Source organism: Drosophila sulfurigaster, chromosome 2R (genome assembly GCF_023558435.1).
Source record: "Drosophila sulfurigaster albostrigata strain 15112-1811.04 chromosome 2R, ASM2355843v2, whole genome shotgun sequence".
NCBI classification, from domain to species: Eukaryota; Metazoa; Arthropoda; class Insecta; order Diptera; family Drosophilidae; genus Drosophila; species Drosophila sulfurigaster.
The window spans coordinates 24,993,719-25,014,918 of record NC_084882.1 but is presented as its reverse complement, the minus strand read 5'-3'; the positions used below and the strand labels follow the sequence as shown (position 1 = coordinate 25,014,918).

The window sequence follows — 21,200 nt, the reverse complement described above, 5'->3', positions numbered from 1 at the left end:
TGTATGCTCGTAAAAGTGGATACAAAACAAGCTGTTAAAGCGGCTGTCAGGAGGAACTCGACCCGAATGCACTGCAAGTTGGAAAAAATCAAGGCCCCAAGCAGCTAAGGCCAGAGAGTTTTCATCTCTTCACCAAACTGCCTGCCACTTTTTTGCCTTGCCTTGCCTTGCCTTGACTATAAAAATTGTTTGCTGAGGCATTAAATTGAATGAAAATTTATGATCTTTTCATATTTACTTATGTGGTTCGCCCCATCTCCAGTTTCAGTTTCAGTTCCAGCTCCAGCGTGGGCCCCAGCATGAAAGGAGCTGCGTATACGGCCTCCGGCATAAACCTGTATGTGTTTGGATTCTGGGCCATTTGAAAAGGAAGCGTGTGGGTGCGTTGCTTTTTCACTGTACACAACTTGTGTCGCACATATTGAAGTGCAAAAGCGAAACAGCTTTAAAGTTGCAAATACAAATCAAACAAATTTGCCAAAGTCCACAGGCCATCAATCAACTGCAACAAACTTATATGCCAGATTGTATATATATACATACATACATATCCAATAACTGACCTACCAGGCTACTATTATAACTGATGGCAGAGAGCAGTCAGCTGGCAATTTATCATGCCAAATGGCAAGCATAGAGCTTCTCTTACTTTTTACACACACAAAAAAAGAAATAAACAAACAGACACTGAGTCGTTATCTGGTCAGCAGTTAGGCACATTGCTAATCATTGCCATTGTTGTTGTTTTTTCGCTCAACTTATTTGATTTTTTTGTTTTACAGGTGACAACACGATGGAATTCATGGAATGCGCTGCGAGCTGCCAGCACGTTCTACTATTCTCTTGTCTTAGTCCTTGGCCTTGCTCGGCGGTGGCTAAGAAAGATTAATGATCTGAACTGTTGCGGCAAAGCGAGCAGCATTAATAATGCCACAATATGCAAAATACGTGTACAATAAATATACTCGTAGCCAGTCAAGGCGAACATAATTTGTAGTTTGTCAACGGCTAAGCACAACAAAATGAAGAGAAGAGACTCCCAAAGGGGACCTTGAAACTCCGATGCAAACAAATAGTAAATACGTGTAGTTGAAAGTGCATAAGAACAGCTTTATTGCAAAATGGTTTGCAGCTAAATAAAGCTAATACATAAAACGCAGATCAACCATTAGTTGAATTACGAATATCATTCGCAACTCACGTTGAAGTGCTTCGCTATTTAAACTATTTTCTCTGTAACCACATTGATCCATCTGGTAATTGAATTTTGTCATAAAATCACTAAACATTTGATTTGAGGTCTGGTTCTTGTTATGTACCTTCATGTATCTACATATTTAACACAGATTGCGGGTGAGTAAGTGCGTGAATGAGGAAGAAGACAGCAGGCAACAGGAGACGTATAATCTCACACTTGGCATATGGCAAGTGGGTCCATAACTCTCGGTGTTGTCATGTTGGACATGAAAGAACCTGTCCAGTTTGCCAGCCCGCATATTGTATGACTGCGCTGCGCTGCTCTGCTGTATTGTATGAATGAATTTTCGACGCCAAAAGCAGCAGTAGCAGTAAGAGAGCAGAGAAGCAGTTTCAGTTGCAGCTTCAGCTTCAGCTTGAACACAGATTTTGGCCTGGTCCATGCATGTTCAGTTGTCAAAATACGTTTGTTGCATGTAACTCAATGTCGGTTTAGAGCTGCTGCTGCTGCCCTGCTGCAGGGCACTGACTGAGGCAGCTGCTTTATGCACGCTCTGACACAAATGCACTGCGAACGCCCCTGCAACATGAAAGACAAGCGCAATGTCAAGCGAAATAATAGCGAAAGACATGATGCAACGATGACGGCGACGGCGACGGCGACGATGGCGACGAAGACGAACAACAACGACGACTAGGAAGAGTTGATGGTTGATGGTGGCTGCAGCTGCTGTGGCTGAATAAAATGCCCCACAGTGATTTATTGTAGCACTCAGCGAGCTGGCGAATAAGTTGCCACTTTCAAGGCATCCATCCACAACCCAACGCACCGGCAGCTTTATCATCAGCCGATGCGACACATCGTCATTTCCGTTCTAGCACATTCAATAACTGACACATCAGACGAATATCATAAATAATCAATTGAACTTACCAATTAAATATTGCAGAAGCATCAAACATTAAGGATCTTTCAATTATACTTCTAAAGTTTTATAATAATTTAAATTTTTAATTACACAATCACATGCTTCTTATGGCGAATTTCACAATTTGCAATTTCTTGTGTGACCATATACTGCAATCGCAAAAACAATCATTTTTAGAGTGACCATTTCACTGCGCTTATGCGACACTTTACAACACTGTTGGCAAGCCTCGACATACGATAGGAGGCCTTCGATGTTCTTGAAATTCCAATTGGATTTAAACTATTATAAATCTTAAAAATTTAATATTTTCATCTACCAGTTTCGAAAGAAACCTTTCTTTGGCAAATGTCCTGTCAGGCTGGCACTTATATTGCTGAACATTTATGCCTTTTGCTGTCTCTTGCACTTGGCGATTGCCTTTTTTGCAGTGTCAGCCAAGAATTGCAGTCAAGTAATATTAAAGTTTTGGCTAAAGTTTTATTTGCATTTATTCAACATTTCGCTCATTTTTTTATAAATATTTAGCTGTATTAAAGTGCCCAACTTGCGTTAACATTAAGTTTATCTATCCTATCATTGTTTATTTTTCTTAATATCTGATTCAATAAATGGTATAAGTTATATTTCTCTTGGCATTTTATTGATTGGCTACCATAGCAATAATAAATGAAAGAATCAGAGAAAAGAACAGAAATACATAGAAAAGCGATGCTAGTGCAGTTGCTTATTGCATTTGGCTTCAATGGAAAATTCCCCGAGTGCTTGTGCTTGTGCTTTACTTTTCAGCTGGTCTTTATTTTGTTTTTTATTTTTTTGTTATACTCTGTTTTACTTTCAGTTGCTTCATTCGGGCAATCAATTCGTTTTTTGTGTTGTCTCCATCCAGTCCTTTGTGTGCGCACGTCTTTCAAGTCTAATCAACAGCATTTCATCAGCGCAAAGTTTAATTAAAATAAATTACAACAACAGGCGAAAAAAATTCGCCTTTCGACGGCTACTGAAAAGGGTTTTTTGCACCAACCAACGGACCAGACCAGAGCAGACCAGAGCGAGGGACCGTCGCCGACACTGGGCTGTAGCAAAGTCGGAGGACAGGCTAAATGCCAGCTAATCATATTTTAGGACTTTACCCCCAGATCCCCCACACAAAAACAAAGCCAAAAGAGAGAGGAGTGTGAGAGACTGAAATGAAGAAGACATCTTTAAGCTGCAGCCCGTCGGAATACTCTGTTATTAGCAATGTCATAATTTCATTACTGTCAACGGCCGCGATGTCGTCGCGACGGTCCTTGTTCTCGTTCTCATCCTCGTTCGGAGCCAGAAGAAGCCGAGCCGATGGCCTGAGTTTCCTCTCTAAATTACACACGCGTGGCAGGTCTATTTATTACCGTTAGCGGTAATCCTAAGCCACGACGGCAGTGTCTGAAACAAAAGCAATAAGCGGCTGATTAGATGACAGGCTTGTTAAGACTAACAGATACCCTGGTGAAGAGCAAGGCATTTTCACATCTAGTAATTTAATGTTAGGGAGAATAGTTAAGGAATTAAGTGCAGCTCCTCAAAAATGTATGCTTTATAGAGCATATTCAGTCTCTCACCTATCCACCTCCTCGGCTCGTGAATCTTCCTCCATTAGGCGCATTGTCGAGCTCTCCTTTTTCAGCAGCGGCTGTCGCGTTTGTGTTTTTTTCACAGCCAATATATCATTATAATTTGCATTTCCGGCGTGGTTGGAAAATTGAGTAAGTAGCTCCCGAAGCCAGAAGCCAGAACCAGCAACAGTGACAGAACCGAAGAGGCTAGCAGAAAAGTTAAGCACAAAAAAGTACAGGCTGTAGAGAAAAGCAGAAAATGTGAGAAGAAAAAAAAATACCGAAAGAAAGAAATTCCCTTTCGCTGGCAGCTGTTGCCTCACAAATGTCTCAAGTGGCAATCAAGGCGCTTCCATTCAAATTTACGTCGCAACAAATTACCAAGCATTTGTCAAGTTGTCACGCCCACCGCACCATCAGACCAACACCACCTTGACTCTGCGTTGCTCTGCTTTTCCTCCTCCTAATCCACTAGTGTGAAAAATCTATGCTCGCTGCAAATGTGCCGCGAAATGTGTCAAGGAATAAGAGACAATGAGAGAGTGAGTGGGGAAAAAAGGGAGCAAAGCGCACGCACTTTGATAAATTTTTATGAAACGCCTCAGCCGAAAAGTGTTGACAGTCGACTAATGTGCTTATTTATATTAGCCAACACTGAATTAGTTCATTAGCGAAATAAATAAGTATAAGAAGCTGCGTCGCCTAATTAAATGAGTCGAGTACAGCAGCAGCAGCAGGACTGACACTTTATCTCTGACATACATATGTTATTTATAAGCAGTTCGCATGAAAATTATATTATTGTCGAGGGCAGTTGCCTTCGTTTTCTGTTTGGGATGCTTCGTAGAGGACTCATTGGGATCGCTTTCGCCTCATTACTTTCATAATCGTCGTACGCTTGGTCGATTAAACCTTTTGACCAGCTGCCAGAGTTTGCTTTTGTTGCTGAAAATTCAATTAATTTTCTGTTGAGCTGTCCCCAAAAACTCAACTCATCTCATCTCAGCAGTTGGCTTAGTTGAGCGCAGACCCCGTGACTCAACTTTGTTGCCTATAAGCAAATTTTAATTGCAAATATTTTCGAAAAACTGCGTAAGAGCAAACGCAACAACAATGTTGCCAATTCTGTGGTTGTGGCAAAACTATTTCGTGAACAGCACTCAACACTCGGCACTTGCCACTTTTAAGGGTTGCGAGTTTTTGGGTTTGGGTTTTGCCTTCGTCTTCGTCTTGGGTTCTTTTTCGGCACCGGGTTCACCTCTGAGGTGAGTGCGGGAATGCAGAGGGAGAACCGCAAGAAATAATAAAGAAAAGCCAAGACGTGGGCAACAATATTGCAGCAAAAGAACCTTACTGGCCAAACAAACGGTAATTTCTCACCTATTTATGGGCGTAATAAACGTTTATGATGATGCCCTGGTACCCCCTTTCCCACTTTTCACTTTTCACAACACTTCCTCTCATATGCCAGCCAGTTGTTGCCGCTCTGCACTTGGCTGACAGCTAGACAGCACACACGGCCAGTGTTAGATTATGCCTCTGTGTGGGTGGGTCAACAACAATGTTGGCCAAACACTAAACTTTAAACATTGCGCCACACACAGATGGTGAAATTCCGTTTACCTTACACCAAGACTCACAATATTTTTCGGGGCTTTCGAGGTGCCAAATGATAAAAGGTCAATAATGTGTGTAAAGCTGACCGAAATACGACGTAGTTTAGCAACTTTTCACTTGAACTTTGGCTGTCGCTCAACAAATATGTTGTGCTATGAACAAGTTGAAACTATTTCCTAGAAGGTTGCTTAAATGTCGACAAAATGTTTGACGCAATAGCTGACGGATGGTGGGATAGATGGACATTACAAATTTAAATTGTATAAATATATAGTTCAACTATTTTATAATGTTAATCAATAGTTGTGACATTCATTTAGTGTATTGATTTTGTGTTTGTCACTAAGAAAAGGGTTGGTTAGGTTAAACACAATATTTATAATTTCTGTATTGACAACAAAAAACCTATATATTTATATATATAACAACTTCATTAATTGTGAAATGTAATATATTGAAGTAATATTAATATTGCAAATTTGAAGACAATGGAGAAGCATGGTTTCGAATGCAATTATAACAAACCGCTTAAATGCAAATCACATTTCAAATTTCCATTGGAATGCAATGCAGTTGGCATAAGCTCGAGAAGTCTGTGTATTTATCTAAGGCCATATCAGTTATTACAAGTAGTTGCCACACACACACACACATATTCACACCCGGTGGATGCAAACACGAGTGTGCACAAGATATATGCGAAATACATTTAACGTTGCATAGTAATATTGCAATGTGAACAAACTTCAACAACATCAAAATTTGCCTAACCGCTGACTAATAAACATTTGACTTTGCTTTCGGTCAACGGCAACAATAATGTCAACAACTGCAATACCTACAACATCAATTGGTTTTGAGAAAAGTATCCAAACTGTAGTAAGCATCACACACTCTTAGAGTATGGTATGATTTGTGGTAAGTGCAGGCATTTTGCAAGAGAGACGACACAAACAAACTTTAATTAATTAAAATTCATTGCCTGAGAGAGGCAGGTAAGGAGAAGGGGAAGGTACGACGTCTGGCATACAAATCACAACATTCAAATGGCATATTAACTTACTTAGATAAGCACAAGCAGTTGCCAGGATATGCTGGATATGAAGGATATGCTCGCATGTGTCTAGGCAACAGCGTTAAGTAGGTTCAACTATGTTTGGGCTGCAATTGTTGGTTTATGCATTGATGGGCCTCTCATATTGTCTGTGCTGAACACAAGTAAGAAGGACATACACAGACACATACACACAAACACACACACACATATACACACACATCGAAGAGGACGACCTACCGAATGGATAACTAATATTTGGCCAACTGACGACAGGACAACAACACGAACTGGGCAAGGCAAACACAGCAACAACAACAACAACAACACTCTATGCCATCTGTGTATCTTTGGTCCTTTGAAGACTGACAAGCCTACAGCTACAGCTACCACTAGTTGTAGTAGTTGATTATTTGGTTTGTATTAACTTAGCCAGTTTACCAGTGCTTGACCCAACATCAGGGCATAAATATTTTTCGATTGCCAGCCTAATTATGTAACTAATGGCTTCTCGTTACAAATTTCTATCTCCCAGCCGCAGTCTCGATGTTCAATATTCTCGATATTCAAATCACAATCATGGCAATTTTAATCAAATCTGTTTAACAGCTATCAAATGTTGAATGGAAATTTGTTCAATACTATTTCTCATGCTCGTTCTGTTCCGATTCAAATATCAATTTCAACAATTCAACAGCAATTTGAGAGTGCGATAACATGCCACATTAACTTCTATACACCTTCGCTAGGCATAACGACTTGCGCATTAAATATGTAACACATTAAAATAGGAACAGCTTCTGATATCATCACGCTATTGTTTAGTGCATTTCAAATTCGTCAATCAGAATATTTAGGTGAGGGCATTTCCCTTGGTTTTATGTGCCATTTACATTGAGCATTTATTATCATTTCGTTGACCCAAATACCGATATCCACAATAGGAAAACTAATTGAAATAGTCTAAAAATTGTTTTATTTCAACACTAATTTGGGTTAAATTTTAATGATGATTTGCCGAAACCTTTTTGGAGTTGTATGAATGTGTGTGGGGACTCTGTTGATTTTCCAGTCCAACAAGCAAACAAAACAGATTTAAGTATTTGTGTGTGTGTGAGTGCGAGTTAGTTTGTGATTTTTGCCAAAATTTATAATTATTCATGCAGCTGTTTTTGGTTCCCACACACAATTAATCATGGGCTCAGCAAATCTTTTGGGTCTTTGCCACCCATAAAACTATAAAGAAAAAAATATATAAAAGTCGAGAACTTCTAACTTACGAGTAGATTGCTCGACACTTTCACATTACGCCCAGATTTCTTCACTCCTCTTTCCCCGTCCTCAGAGAAATATAAATTGTGGCAGGCAAAAGGTTGTTAGACTGTGGTTAGTCTAGGCATGGTGCTACATTTATGAGCCATGTGCGACAACTGTCGAAAATGCCAACAGGCGACGTGCCTCGCACCCAAGTCAAGTCAACGCTTGACATTTGATTGAAAACTTTGACTTTGCTGCATGTGGCAGCCTTCTCTCTAAAAGGATGGCTAAAAAATGCGAGGCAGGTTGCCATCCTCCTCAGGTTGTCAGGTTGTTGTTGGCAAAAAAGCAAGTACCAAGAGAGCATCACTCGGTTTTGCGGTTGTGTGAGAAAACTTGTCAAAGTCTCGAGTTTTGTGACATTGGCAACAACATTTGAGTGTGCACGTGTGTATAAGTGTGTGTGTGTGTGTGTGTAGTACTTTGGTTAGTTTTTTATTAAAAATGCTTCTGTTTTATGACAAATTCTGCACAAAAAATAAAAGCAAGCAAGCAACATAAAAGATAAACTAATGAAAGTTTCCACTCTTAAGGTTAAGAAGAGTTTCTAAAGTGATTTCAAGTAAAGCTGTTATCAGATAGAATATACTTATATAATATTATACCTTTTATGATTAAAGTAAACACCACAAAACCTAACAATTAATAACAAGATAAACAGTATTAACCTGAACAATAATTGTGCTGTTCAAAAACCGAAATTAATAGCATATCAATTAGCAAATGCAATAAATCTTCCATTGTCCTACAATTTGATAAATACACAAATGCATTTCATATGTGCGTGTGAGCGTGTTTTGATTGGATTAAACAAAAGAGGTTGCAACAGTATTAAGTGTTATAATAAATGTTGATATAGCATAAAAGGCATTCCACAATTTGTGTCAGCGACTTTAATCAAGTTGATTAAAGCGAACAAAAGGGACATGCAGATGAATTACATATTAAAAATGATTACAACAAAATTGTGTAATTACAATAAATGCGACATTTAACTGCCATGCTTATCGAGGCGCAATTACAATGACAACGATGTGCTCAGCAGCATCAGCAACAGCAACAGGAGCAGCAACAGCAACAACATCAGAATGAGAGACGACATTGGTTGGCCAAGCGATTCGCATTAATGCGCATAAATATGAAATCATGCGTTAAGATCAACAATTCAACAATTAAAACTTAATTGCATTAACATGAAATGTGCATCATCAACAATGAAAGAGAACTATGCCACACGCATGCACACACACTCACTCACTACCCGAATTCGATCCATCGTCCAGTTCCAGAGCTCAGTTCCAGAGCAATCACTTGCGAAAAATTATGCGATAAGCTGGCGGCCAGACACTTGCAAAGAATTTTCAATTATGCAGCGAATGGAATAAATTGCCAGTCTGTTCGGAGTAGTTGTGCCCTGTCATAAAGGATATCTTGGTGAACACACCTTTATAGCAGCGTGGCAGCGAGAAGAGGCGGAGGCGAAGGCAGTGGCAGCGCTGCTCTATTAGTTTAATTTATATAAAATTGTTTTGTGCAGCATTAAAGTCATAAAAAAGTTTGGCTCAAAAGGTAACACACACACATACTAGGGGTATGTATTAAAAGGGATCAGGGATACAATACACAGCTCCGCACACACACACACACAAACACACATGGAGTATGCGCTATAAAATTGTGAGGTTATACTCGTAAAATTCACCCTCCGCCCCATAACACGCCCCCTAAAGGTAAGTTAAGAAAAGCATCGCATCGCAGCGCTGCGCAGCTGACGTCGCTTACGGCGTCGCCAACCTCAAAATGCTTAAATGGCTTTTTTTTTACACGTAGCAAAATACTTTGTTGTCTGTATACGCGTGTATGTGTGTGTGTGTTTGTAAGTAAGTGTGTGCGGTAGTGTGCTGGTGATTGTGTTGGTAGCAGCGGGACATCAGACCAGCGGGGCAGTGGGCCAAGGCGGAGGAGCCTTTCTACGTTTGCGTTTGGCATTGGCGTGCTGGTGTGAATTTATATTACAAACTATTACTGTCAAAAAACACGTTTACATAGCACAAATACACACACTCACCCACACACACTAACACACATACACAGCAACACTAATACTGCCTCACATGCCAGACAGTCATGTGCGGCGCCCCCTCGGGACAGTCTCCAAGCCGATGCCCCAACTCCGTGCCACTGGCAGAGGCAGCTTGTGGCTAGAGCTGGAGTTGAGGTCGGGGTTGGGTGTACTTGTAGAAGGTTGTGGCATCTTGGCGTTTGCAGCACACACAACAACAAGTAAAAACGCTGAAACTGTCAATAAAATCGACTACAACTTATCCTGCGGTGGATTATAAATTACTTACAAGTACTCGTTATTTTCGGACAAATATTGAATTGTACATATGTTGAATAACTTTATGTAATCAAATAATGTATGTATATGGACATATTTTCTAAATGCCAACAATGCAGATAGAATTACATTAAAAATTTATTTTTAGTGCTAAGCACATAATATTGAATTGTGTTATATTCATAAATTTTAAATATTTGTTAAACATAGAAGAGTAGACATGCGTTTGATTTTAATACGAAAAAAATAAATACATAAAAGAAAAATATTCCTAGTGTTTTTATTCACACATATTTTTGTTGTTGGAAACTTGTATTTATTACCTATTCATTTTGTAAATTTGTGGTAAGAATTTTATTATTATTCTTTCCAAAATTTGATTGAGTTTTAAAGTTTAAAAAAATTCTTAAGCCAAATTATCTTGCATTTCAAAACTCAATTCTGATCTCTTCACTTTAATTTATCTACACTTTGGCATACCCCATGATAGCTTTTGTCGTGTACAGGGTATAGAAATTGCTTTGCTGACACAGTTTGTGGCAATGGCTCTGAGCTTTGGCATTAGGCAATGTGGACGTGGCTGCTACAAGGTGTTAACGGGCGGCCTTATGGACTTGTCCGTAAGCTCCAGTCTAAGACTGTTTGTCACTCACCCTGCCGAACTTCAGCATTTCCCCCTCACTCTCTATTTCACTCTTTCTCTGCCATTTCTGCACTCCCCCTTCGCTGATATAGATGGGCCAGCAGCTTGCGCTGCTCTCAGACGTCGCATCAGCATTAGTTTTAATGCGTCTTCTCGCTGGGGGCAACAAACTGCGCACCAGATGTACACATACAATACGCTAGAACAATGCTCATCTCATTTCACCTCGTTCGGTTTGAGTTGGAGCATGGCTTTTAAGCCTACTTACTATATATGCCACGCCTACGACGACCAGCTTGTGGGCAGTAATAATTTACATAAATTTCATTAGCACAGTTTGCAATCTGCAAACGGCTCAGCATTCCATTCATTGTTGTGTTGGATGAGTGTGTTGGGTGTGTGTGTGAGTGTCTGTGTGTGCGTGTGTGTGAATATAAAATTTCATTTAATTTGCAAGTTGTTTAATTTATTGCATGTTTACAATTTGCAATTTGTACAATTCGATTTAAAATAACAACCAGAGCAATGAAGGCAACAAAAACACAAAAAAAAAACAGAGAGACAGAGAGGAGAACGCACGACAAAGTTGCTAAATGAAATTAAATGTGAAACAGAATTTCAGTCTGGCCAAAAACATGGCAGGCTTAAATGTATTTTGTGTTATTGTTGTTGCTGTTGTAGTTGCTGTTGTTGTTGCCGTGTTGCGTGTCAACGCTCAACGCTTTCACTTAACTGTCTGTGTCATTTGGGGTCACGCCCCCATTTTCCTCATTTCGCATTTACCAATGCCTTTGCCTCTGGTTTGTCTACCAAACAACTCCCCCCAGTCTCTTTGACTGCGACCTCAGATTACGTAGGCAAAACCCATACACATACACTTTAACTAGTTTGTCTGTTTGCTCCGCTTGTTTGACTCCTGCGTTGCCCAGCGTTTGTCCTTCTCCCTTCCCAACCCCCAACACCTTGTCGCATGCAATTTTTGTGCATGTCCTCTTTATGGTAGCAACAAAATGTATTTACCTCATATTTAATTAAATTGCCAACGCAACTGAAATTTCAATGCTTTATTTGCATAGTTAAGTATTTGAGTGCGCATTTTGTGCTCTATGCACGCTACCCAAAAAGCCGCTTTCAGCAAATTCTCCGCATGCTTTCGACTTTTTCAAGTATTTTTTTCATTTATTCTTTGTTTTTGTCATATATATTTCACCAAAGTAATTATCAATGTAACTTTTAGCTTGTAGCACATTTTTGCTAACTCTAAAGCCGAATTATTTTAGTTTTAGTTTCACATTATGGTTTTTGTAAATTATCGTTTGTTTTTGCTACACTTGTTTTTCAATATTTATGGTATTGTTATCCCTACAAAATGGTCATAAATTCAAAATGTTCCAACTGAAGGAGAAACAAGCAAATAATAATAAAACTTAATAATAAAAGGGGGACGAAAAGAAAAAAACAGCAGTGAAAAATGGACAGAAGTGACACATTGAAAAATTCATTGGATACTTTTTAATGCGGCTGCAAACTAAGCAAATAAACCAAGAAATTCCATCTCATCGTAATTTGGCTAATTTAACGGCACATTCAGCACACAAATAGCTGCCAATCATGACCCACAGCAGCCCTTTCTCTCTTAATTTACTTCATTTCCCCGCTCTCTTCTTTCCACTCTCGACTCTAACATACGCATAAATTGGACCCAGAGAGTTGTTCTTGTGTGTTGCTTTCTGTGTGAACTTTGGCATTGCTTGCTCAAAAATTTATGTGCACGTATACGTAATTTATTTATTAACCCCTTGAACGTTGAGTCAAAGTCTGAGTTTCAAGTCACAATGGGTGGGAAAGTGGCTGCTGGATATTTTAACCAGAGAAAGAGAGCAAACATGACAGAGGCCCAAAAATGTTTTTCTGCCTGCCACAGCATCTTGGCAAATTTACACGAATGAAATAAATTTAAATTAGTTTTAACACATTAAGCGTAAAAAGGCAGGCCCTAAAAGTCAGAAATCGACATTGTGCTTGTTCCCGTTTGTTACATTTGTGTTGCTCCCTCTGTCGTTATCTGTGCTCTCTGTCTCTGTCTTTCTTCCTCCCCCTCTCTCGCATGCTACCCATATGAAAAAGAGGGAACGAGGAGGAAACGTTGTAAAACTGTTGAAACATACGCAAACATAAACTTTAATGAATTTTAGCAAATCCAAACGCACGCACACAACGACATCATTGCCTACACACATAAGTGTGTGTGTGTGTGGGTGTGCGTTGCTTTTGTTGTGCTCACGCGGCGCGTATGAAGTTATTTTGTTAACCTTTCGCCGCCATTTTGTTGCCATAGAGCTGCCAAATATTTGCATGAGCGCGAAGAAAAAACACACGCTTCTACCGAAAACATTTTAGTTTGGTGAGAAAATTAAACGCGAACTCGCACACATACACACACAAGCTAGACAGTTATATTTTTCGGGTTGCCGTTGACTGCAACTTTTTGGCACTTCACTGCCGACGGCAACAGCGACAGCGACAGCGACGTTGACGTCGTTGCCAGGCCTCTTCAAAGTTGTAAGCCGCAGCGTCAGAGGTAGGCAACAACTTTCTCCGGGTAGAGGCGTGGACGGACTGCCTGTGGATGGGCGGCTTGGGTAACGCCCTCACATTACGCATAAATTTTGCACTTTACAAATTTGCCACGCACACGTTTGCGGCATTTTGTGTTACATTTACACAATGTGTGTGTTTGTATGTGTGTGTGTGTGTGAGTGGGGCCCACACATCAAGCAGAAGAGGCTGAGATGGCAGGTGTGTGGTTGGTGGGTGGAGGGGTAACTGCGGACAACTACTATACTATACTGTACATATGTAAAACGTGCGCCATTTGTCACAATACAATCGCACAGGGTGACAGCGAACAAAGTTTGCCATGTGTCTATGGTTGTGTGTGAGTCTTACATGCCATTAAAACAAGGCAAATCGAAAGGAGAATGATATTTCTATCTAGCAGTTAGTTTTCCCTTTCTAAGTTGAGTTTGTTCCCAAATGCTTTAAGTTTGATTTAAGTCTAGTTTTACTCAGTACACTATTTACTTTATTAGATCAGCCAGCGCACCTCATTAACCCCTTGAAGCCTTTAACGTGGAAGTAAACTCATAGATATTAGTTTCTAAGTTATTGTATTACCCAAAAAAACATTGTTAGTTTTTGGCAACGAAAATTACTTAAATATGCATAATAGTCAAGTAAGGCAAACAGCCAACATAATAAGACCCTAATAACGCAGCAAGTACTCGGGAAAAGTTTATAACAACTCTGTAGTACAGTTTTCTATCCATACTAAAACTTACTCCAACCCCAAGTGGAAGACAGACACACAGACAGACAGATACAACTACACATAAACGTGTAGAGACGTCTCACCTCAGTTTTAGTGTTTTGGGGGCGCAGTTAAAATGTTGGCCTAATGCCCGTAAACAAATTAGAAACCAAGGCCCACTCTCCCCACAGCCGCCAATGCGGCGTATGCGTAATGTGAGAGCGTGTGTTGTTAGTGCTTGTAAACTTGCCGCGCTGTCAAAATGTCAAAATTCGCCTGGGTGGCCTGGAGCTGCTGCTTCTGACACCGACGCACAGAGCAGCAAACGCCGAGCAACGAGCACCGAACACTGAAACACGGCGCACGAGGAGCTAAAAAATTAAGCGAAAGTGTAATTGGGCGTCGCTGGGTTAATAGAGGTTGCAACGCGTTTTTCAACGCCCGCCACTTAGTTTTAATTAGTGGGTTACCTTTTTCCTCCCACCCCATCTCACACACACGCTCGCACTCCATGGCGGCCCATAACAAGATATAACGCAAAACGGTAACGCGGCTACCAGATTATAAAAGTTAAAGCAGTGTTGCCTGATTGGAATTGAGAGCGAGGGAGTAAGGGAGGGGAGAAGTCCTCCATTATCCATAAATAATAAGTGCAAGCCAGCAAAGCGGGGTCAAAAGTAATCAATTGCCCAATAACCCCGAAATGCAATTGCACAATTAATTTATTATTAGCTGCGCTTGTGTTAGATGCCATGCCAGCAGACTCGCCTCCTCCTCCTCTCTCTCTCTCGTTATTCCCCTCGCACACTTTTTGGTGCTGTGCTAAAGTGAATTATTGGCCTTTGTCGCCGGGTGCCCGATGCATTTTACTGGTGCGACCTAATTGGAAAAGTGTTGCGGCATTTGGCGGCTTAAAAATGTGCAGCTGACGCAGTCGCTGAAATAATAAGCGGCACTTCATCAATTTATCGGGTGCAATGCGCTATTTATTGGCATTTGATGCAGAAATACTTAATATGATAGATATAAACAAGAAGCTGCATTGATTTAATTAATAGCTTCTAAAATTCTCTTTCAACTATTTATGGAATATAGAGAAATAAAAGGAGTTTTATGTTTAAGCTAATCGCATTCTTATAAGCTACAGTGATGGTGTTCATTTTGTAAATGCTTAATCCAAATATAATTTAAAATGCAATAAGATATTTTGTTAGCATATTATTTTTCAATTTATTGCACCACTCTGACAAGCCAGAGCTTGGCATTGTTAGCAAGCATCAATCAATGAGCGCCCCATGTTGTGGCAGCTGCGGCAAGCCGAGCTACACTTGTAATTACATGCGATTCATTCAAATTATAAATGCATATACTTTTACTTACGCAATGTGTGCGGCAAAAGATTGTTTATTAAAAAGGAGCGCAAAGAATGCTGAGAGAGCTGGAGGCAGCAACCACAGCCTGGCAGCAAATGGCAGCTATTACTTACCAGTGGCAGACAGACACGCCCACACCCTCGGCCAGCCGCAGCACAGACAACAAGGCATTTAAATTGTCATGGAAGGCAAGCGTGGTAGGCTGGCAGCGACAACAGCGACAGCAACAGCGACAGAGCAACAGGGGGGACTACAAGGATATACCATAAGCACAAGGACACAACAGGCAAACAGCAAAGGCTTGTCGCTAGACAGCACAGACACGGTGCAAAAGCGAAAAAAAGGACTCGCAAAGGAGCAGCGACAACTGCTGCGATTGCGACAGCATGAGCAACTGTGGCTTGCTGTGCTTTTGCTTTTGGTAAGCGATTTGCTGGGCATAATACAACGCAACACAGAAGAAAAAAAAACGAACCGAAACGAAGCGAAAGAAAATATCACAACATGACGGCGGCAACCGTATTTACACCTTGTTGCTGCTGCGTCCTTGCCATATGCTTAATGAGTAGGCCGGATGAGGCATAGCCTGGGAACTGAGTTTGGGTTACGTTCAGCACCCGCAACAATTGTGTTCGCTTATTTTTTTTCCTTCCCCCCATGTTTTCTTTATGTTGAATTAACACGTTGCCAACTGTTGCTAGTTGTCTGTTGGTTGTCGCAGGAAGTTGTCAACTTGGCGCCGTGGCATAAATTCAATTAGCAAAGTGTCCTCAAAGTTGCCGTACACGTCTAAAGCAACAGGAAAGGCAATCGGAGATGCCTCTGTTGACCCTCGGCAGTCGTCGAGAATCGTGAGATTGAGACTGCGATTGAGACTGCGACTGCGACTGCGACTGCGAGTAAAGCAGTGTGTGTCCTTGGCCATTTCCATTATGTATACGAATATGGTCACATGGTATCGGTATTGGTATTTGTATTTTGTTAGCCTTTTCGACTCACAATCAGCGCACTGAAGCGCACATCCTGTCAGCCTGAATGATTGTCGAGATCTCGCACTAGGCAGCACCCAACAATAACGAACTGACTTTATTGTGGAGAACACGCAGACGAGCGGTGGTGATGCCCATGGAATGAATATATCCAGCTCTTGATTTAAACACAAACTGAAATGCACACAAATGGAATTCGAGTTTGAGCGAAGCTTCTGTGACCCCTCACTCTCTGATGTTTTTGCTCGGTTTCTATTATTACGCCAGCTTATTTATATACGATATCTAACCAAGTTGCTTGTATGTATACCGTGTAGGGTAGGGTATGATAAGAAGTACTAAAAGTTCATTCAATTTAACTTTGTTACGAATTTGTTAGCTGTGAAACGAACTTAATTTCCCTTGCAGGGTATTTCTTGGTCACCTCTGCAAGTTGTTTGATTTTTTCCCTCTCATTTTGTTCAAGTCAATTTCGGTTTGGTTTACTTTGAAATGATTATGATTTGAAGCGTGGCATTGCAAGCTAATGGACTCGGATATAGCAAATTGTATTTCTCTTCTACTTTGTTGTTGTTGTTGTTGTTGCTGCTGCTCCTACTGCTGCTGAGGTTGTTGCTGTTGCTCTTAGTCCGACAACATCTTTCGATTAGCACCTGCACTTTGCTGCAGGCAAACCACTAAAATGTGACACTAAATGCTCTTCGCATGCAAAACGCAATTCCAAGAATTTTACATAGTATCACCAATCAGGCAACTAAACATGAAACAATACTCTACAACTGCAAAAGTTCTCTTGGGAATATGAAATGCATTAAAAAGTATTGAGCACTCTATCAAGGAGTTTAATGCTTTTGGATTTTTCTTATTATCTAAACTATGTTTGATATTGATATAACACTTAATATGTATTTTATGTATTTAGCATTTATTTAATTATCATTTATTAATGTAAGTTGCTTTGTTGCTAAATAAAGTTACATATTGCATTCCATTTTTTTTATATGTTGAATTAAAAATTAAAGTTAAGCGACTTTAGTATATTTAAAGCGTCTACTATGCCCCAATTGTTTATGCATTTGCTAAGCTAGTGGCTAAAGAAACTGCGACTTGCAACTCGGAACTCTCGCAATTCTCACAGTGTTCGCACAGTTGAGTTCTTGGTTGGCTGGTGGTAAAGGAGATGTTGGTGGTGTTGGGTTGCTGAGTTGTAACCTTGGTGTACGACTACTTCGCCATAATTGCCAACTTTGTGCTGTTGTTGTCCTCGTAGCAGTTGTTTTTCGCTATTGCTCTAGATGTCGTTCAGTTAACGCTGCTGCCCGCCCACTTACCCACTGATGTTGTTGTTGTTGCTGTTGCTGGTGCTGCTGCTGCTGCCACTAAAAACAACCACAACACAAAACTATTTTGTTCACGCAATGCGAAAATGTTTCGTTGTTGTTTTTCTTGCTGTTGGCGTTGTTGTCGCTCTTGGCGCTGGCATTTGGTGTTACGTATACGCAACGTATGCCGGGTCGCAATTTGCATTTGTATGCACATTGTTGTTACAATGCACGAAGCAGCCATCCTAGCTGGCCAGGTTGGTGGTTAGCGCAGGCGAAGGCGGCGGATTGTGCTGCAGTTTCGTTTGGTCTCTTGTAATTGCTTTAAACGTCATCATCACTCTGGCTCTGACTTGTGCTATTGTTGTTGCTAGTGTCGCAACGCTTGTATGTGTTTGGTTTTGTTTTGTTGCGCAAGTTTATTAAATTTCGAATACTATCAAAAGCCTTTGGCACTAATTTTCCAATCAAAATTCAATTTCATTGCAAATGCTTACAAATTTTTAAGAAATGATTGATCCATGGATCGAATTTCGCAATGACGGATCCAAGAGTAGCAAACTAAAGGAATTCCAACAACTTCTAATAATGCAACAGAAACTGTTTGTGGAAAATCAAATAAAACTGCTGATGCTCAAATCGCGTATACAGGTTAAAAAAAAGGATGATCAGAGAGCTGAAGAGGTCACTGAAAACCAAGAGAAAAAAAAGCAAAGCGAAGAAGGAAATAGACGATCAGGAAACGTACATAATCAACGCGCACTCATGGCATAATCATATACAGCAGCCAACAAGTATGGGATTACGCTATAAGTGCACTTGAATATGGGGAATTGAGGGAAAGTAAAGCCACTTTAAGTAAATCTACAGTCGATAAAAATAATATGTAACTGCTATTATATGTAACACACTTGCACACTCAAACTCTTCGCTGCTCTGCGCTTCCCCGTCGTTTTATTGATCTCTTTCACTCGCAATGCCATAAAAATCAGAGCTGCCCCCGGCAACAAATCGCATCTACTTAAACCCGAAAAACTTTCACGGCATTAATAAATATTTACAGGCACATCGCGTCCTCAATGCTGTCCGTTCACTGGCGAGAGGCGAAAGAATGGGGCGTGGTTGGCAATGAAATCAAATCAAATATGCACGCTGACGCTTTATATATATACTTCGTATATGTATATCGCATCGCGTCCAAATTCGTCTGGCGTCTGTCCATTTCGACTTGGCGTGCTCACAAGAATTTAAATCATGCGCTCTCCGGGCCGACTTACATGCTACTTACAAGCCAAAGCGCCTATATATGTAAGCCCATAAAATGTGAGTAGAAATGCGTTGGCCGACCAAAAAAAAAAGGATTCGCAGCTGAGACTGAGGACCGAAAATGAAATGGAATGGTCTCTGGCGGGCAGTTTCGGACGCAGGCCAGCATAGAATAGATAGATAGCCCCTTGTCTGTTGCAGCGGCAAAGGCAACGGCAACGGCAGCAACAACAAAGTTATTATTCAGACTGCTTTTGGCTGCTGGGTTTCTTGCGTTTATATGCACACGGAATTTTTATGAGTTAATTTAATTTATAGTTTTATTATTATGTTCAGCACATAATGCTAGGCACCCCATGGCCCCCATCATCATGGCCCATGGCATGCTCCATATGAAAATTGAGTGTCCTGCAGCCACAGTCGATCTGGCGGCTTAGCCATCCTTTTGACCTTAGCCATATTACTCAAGTGTGAATCTCTCTTTGAGTTTTTGTATGAGTCTCGAATCTCTTTCTGGACGTTTCACGCCCCGCAGCAATTGCATTAAGTTGGCATGGCTACTGATTCAAGTGCTGGCAACTTGTAAACAACTCGAAATGATGCATAAATTTAATTTAAACAGTCTGCCCAAGAGAAAGAGCAAGAGACGGCGCTGCAAAGAGTGCTACGATTTTTGCACTGTTGATTTATACGCTAATAAAAGCAATTTTACTGAATGCCAAATGAAAGCAGTTTCCGACCTCTACGCTGACAAAGAAAGCAACATTAACTGAGGCGCTGCCAGTGGGACTGAGATGGAGAATTCGAGACTTTCAACTGGTGCCTGAGAGTCAAAAATTTTTGGTGGACGGGAGACTGTGGACTGAGACTGGGGCTGAGACTGGGAACTGGCAACGTCTGCTTTTGACATTGTAGACAAGCGATTCGAGTGTTGTTTCTGTTGTTATTTTGGTTGTCAGTTGTGCGCAGATGAGCAGCGGACAGTTGAGTCATGGCAAAAGGCGGCCACTTGAACTTTTATTTACGCAGCAAATTTAATTATTTACTTTGGGTTTTGGCCCTCAGATTGGACTTGATCTCCGGATTGCTGTTTTTCGGCCATCTCTTTGCTTAACTTGACTTGCTGCCAGCTTTCGCTTAAATTGTTCTCTGCAAATTCTGCGAAAAGCACTTAAATTTTAAACAATCAATTGATTAACATTCAAATAAATTTGAATACACCATTTTATTAGCGCCCAAGGTGATTATTACGTGCAATACAGAAAAATACAATATAGAATTATTTATTAGATTAAATTCGTTTTGGGGGCATAAATCATTTAAATATTCCCTCTACTGCATAATACAATTAGCTTTATAATAAAATTAACATTTTAAATGCACTTTGCATAATTCTATTGCGATTTTATTTAATGTATAGTGCTCGCAAATCATGAAAACTAACATGCACATTACAATTTGTAGCAATAGAAAAGAACACATAGTAAAACATTCACACACATTTTCACTTTTTATATTCACATTGACATTCGCATTGCATTTAGTATTCAGCGATAGAAATTTTTGGTTGTTTCAGCTAATTTAAAATGCGCTTTAAATGAATTGTTCAGGCGCTTAAAGCCGCATAAAATAACAGCAATACAAAAATGAAAGCAAAACAACAGTAACAGCCAACAATGGAAATATGCGAGCGATGCTCGTTAATATTTCACCTGACAGACAGAGCAAGCGAGAGTGAGAGAGAAAGACAGAGACAGCGAATCATACTCATACATATGTACATATTCCTTTAGGTATTAAGCTTTAATGAAGCAATAAATTTAAAATACGCACTTTTTTATGTCCAAGTGTACAAGAAATAAATAAAAAGTAAGTTAAAGAGCAGTTTGCAAAATAGTAGTTGACTAGTAGATACTCTGTAAAATGGTTAATTGAATAAATAAGTAAAATAAAATTTAGATATGGATGAAAAGAAATTTTTATTGATTTAGATGTTCTTAATTTATTTAGGTTGCCATTTGGTCAGTCTCTTATTTCCAGGGTATGTAAGCATCGCACTCTGTTGGCTCCTTTTGCCTGTGATCCGCATTCGTTCTCGCTCTAGACACACACATGTTTCGCTTGTTCGTTTGTATAAATACATAAACCTTTTTAAGCTGTCAAGTGATATGTCAAAATTGATATCCGAGTCATTTAAAATGCATGCAAATATGGCGCATCGACAACAACAACCAGAAAAAAAAACAG

The 21,200-nt window shown here is 40.2% G+C and overlaps 1 protein-coding gene and 2 long non-coding RNA genes across 6 annotated transcripts in view; 1 reads left to right on the top strand and 2 right to left on the bottom strand.

The window, feature by feature from the left end:
- LOC133838952 (uncharacterized) overlaps positions 1 to 2,250 on the bottom strand; it is a 104,566-nt gene extending 102,316 nt beyond the window's left edge. For all 3 annotated transcript variants that reach the window (XR_009894032.1, XR_009894031.1, XR_009894030.1), the window contains exon 1: positions 2,132 to 2,250. This is a non-coding gene — a long non-coding RNA (uncharacterized LOC133838952). The remainder of the gene's footprint in view (positions 1 to 2,131) is intronic.
- LOC133838951 (uncharacterized) overlaps positions 1 to 21,200 on the top strand; it is a 183,708-nt gene that overhangs the window by 14,415 nt on the left and 148,093 nt on the right. The window lies entirely within an intron of this gene.
- LOC133837915 (uncharacterized) lies at positions 2,900 to 5,653 on the bottom strand. Of its 2 annotated transcripts, none has more exons than XR_009893886.1 (3): positions 5,362 to 5,653; positions 3,728 to 3,928; positions 2,900 to 3,551 (listed from the first exon to the last, which is right to left on the bottom strand). It is a non-coding gene; the product is annotated as an uncharacterized LOC133837915 (long non-coding RNA). The 2 variants fall into 2 exon arrangements; XR_009893885.1 differs by having other exon boundaries at positions 5,102 to 5,649.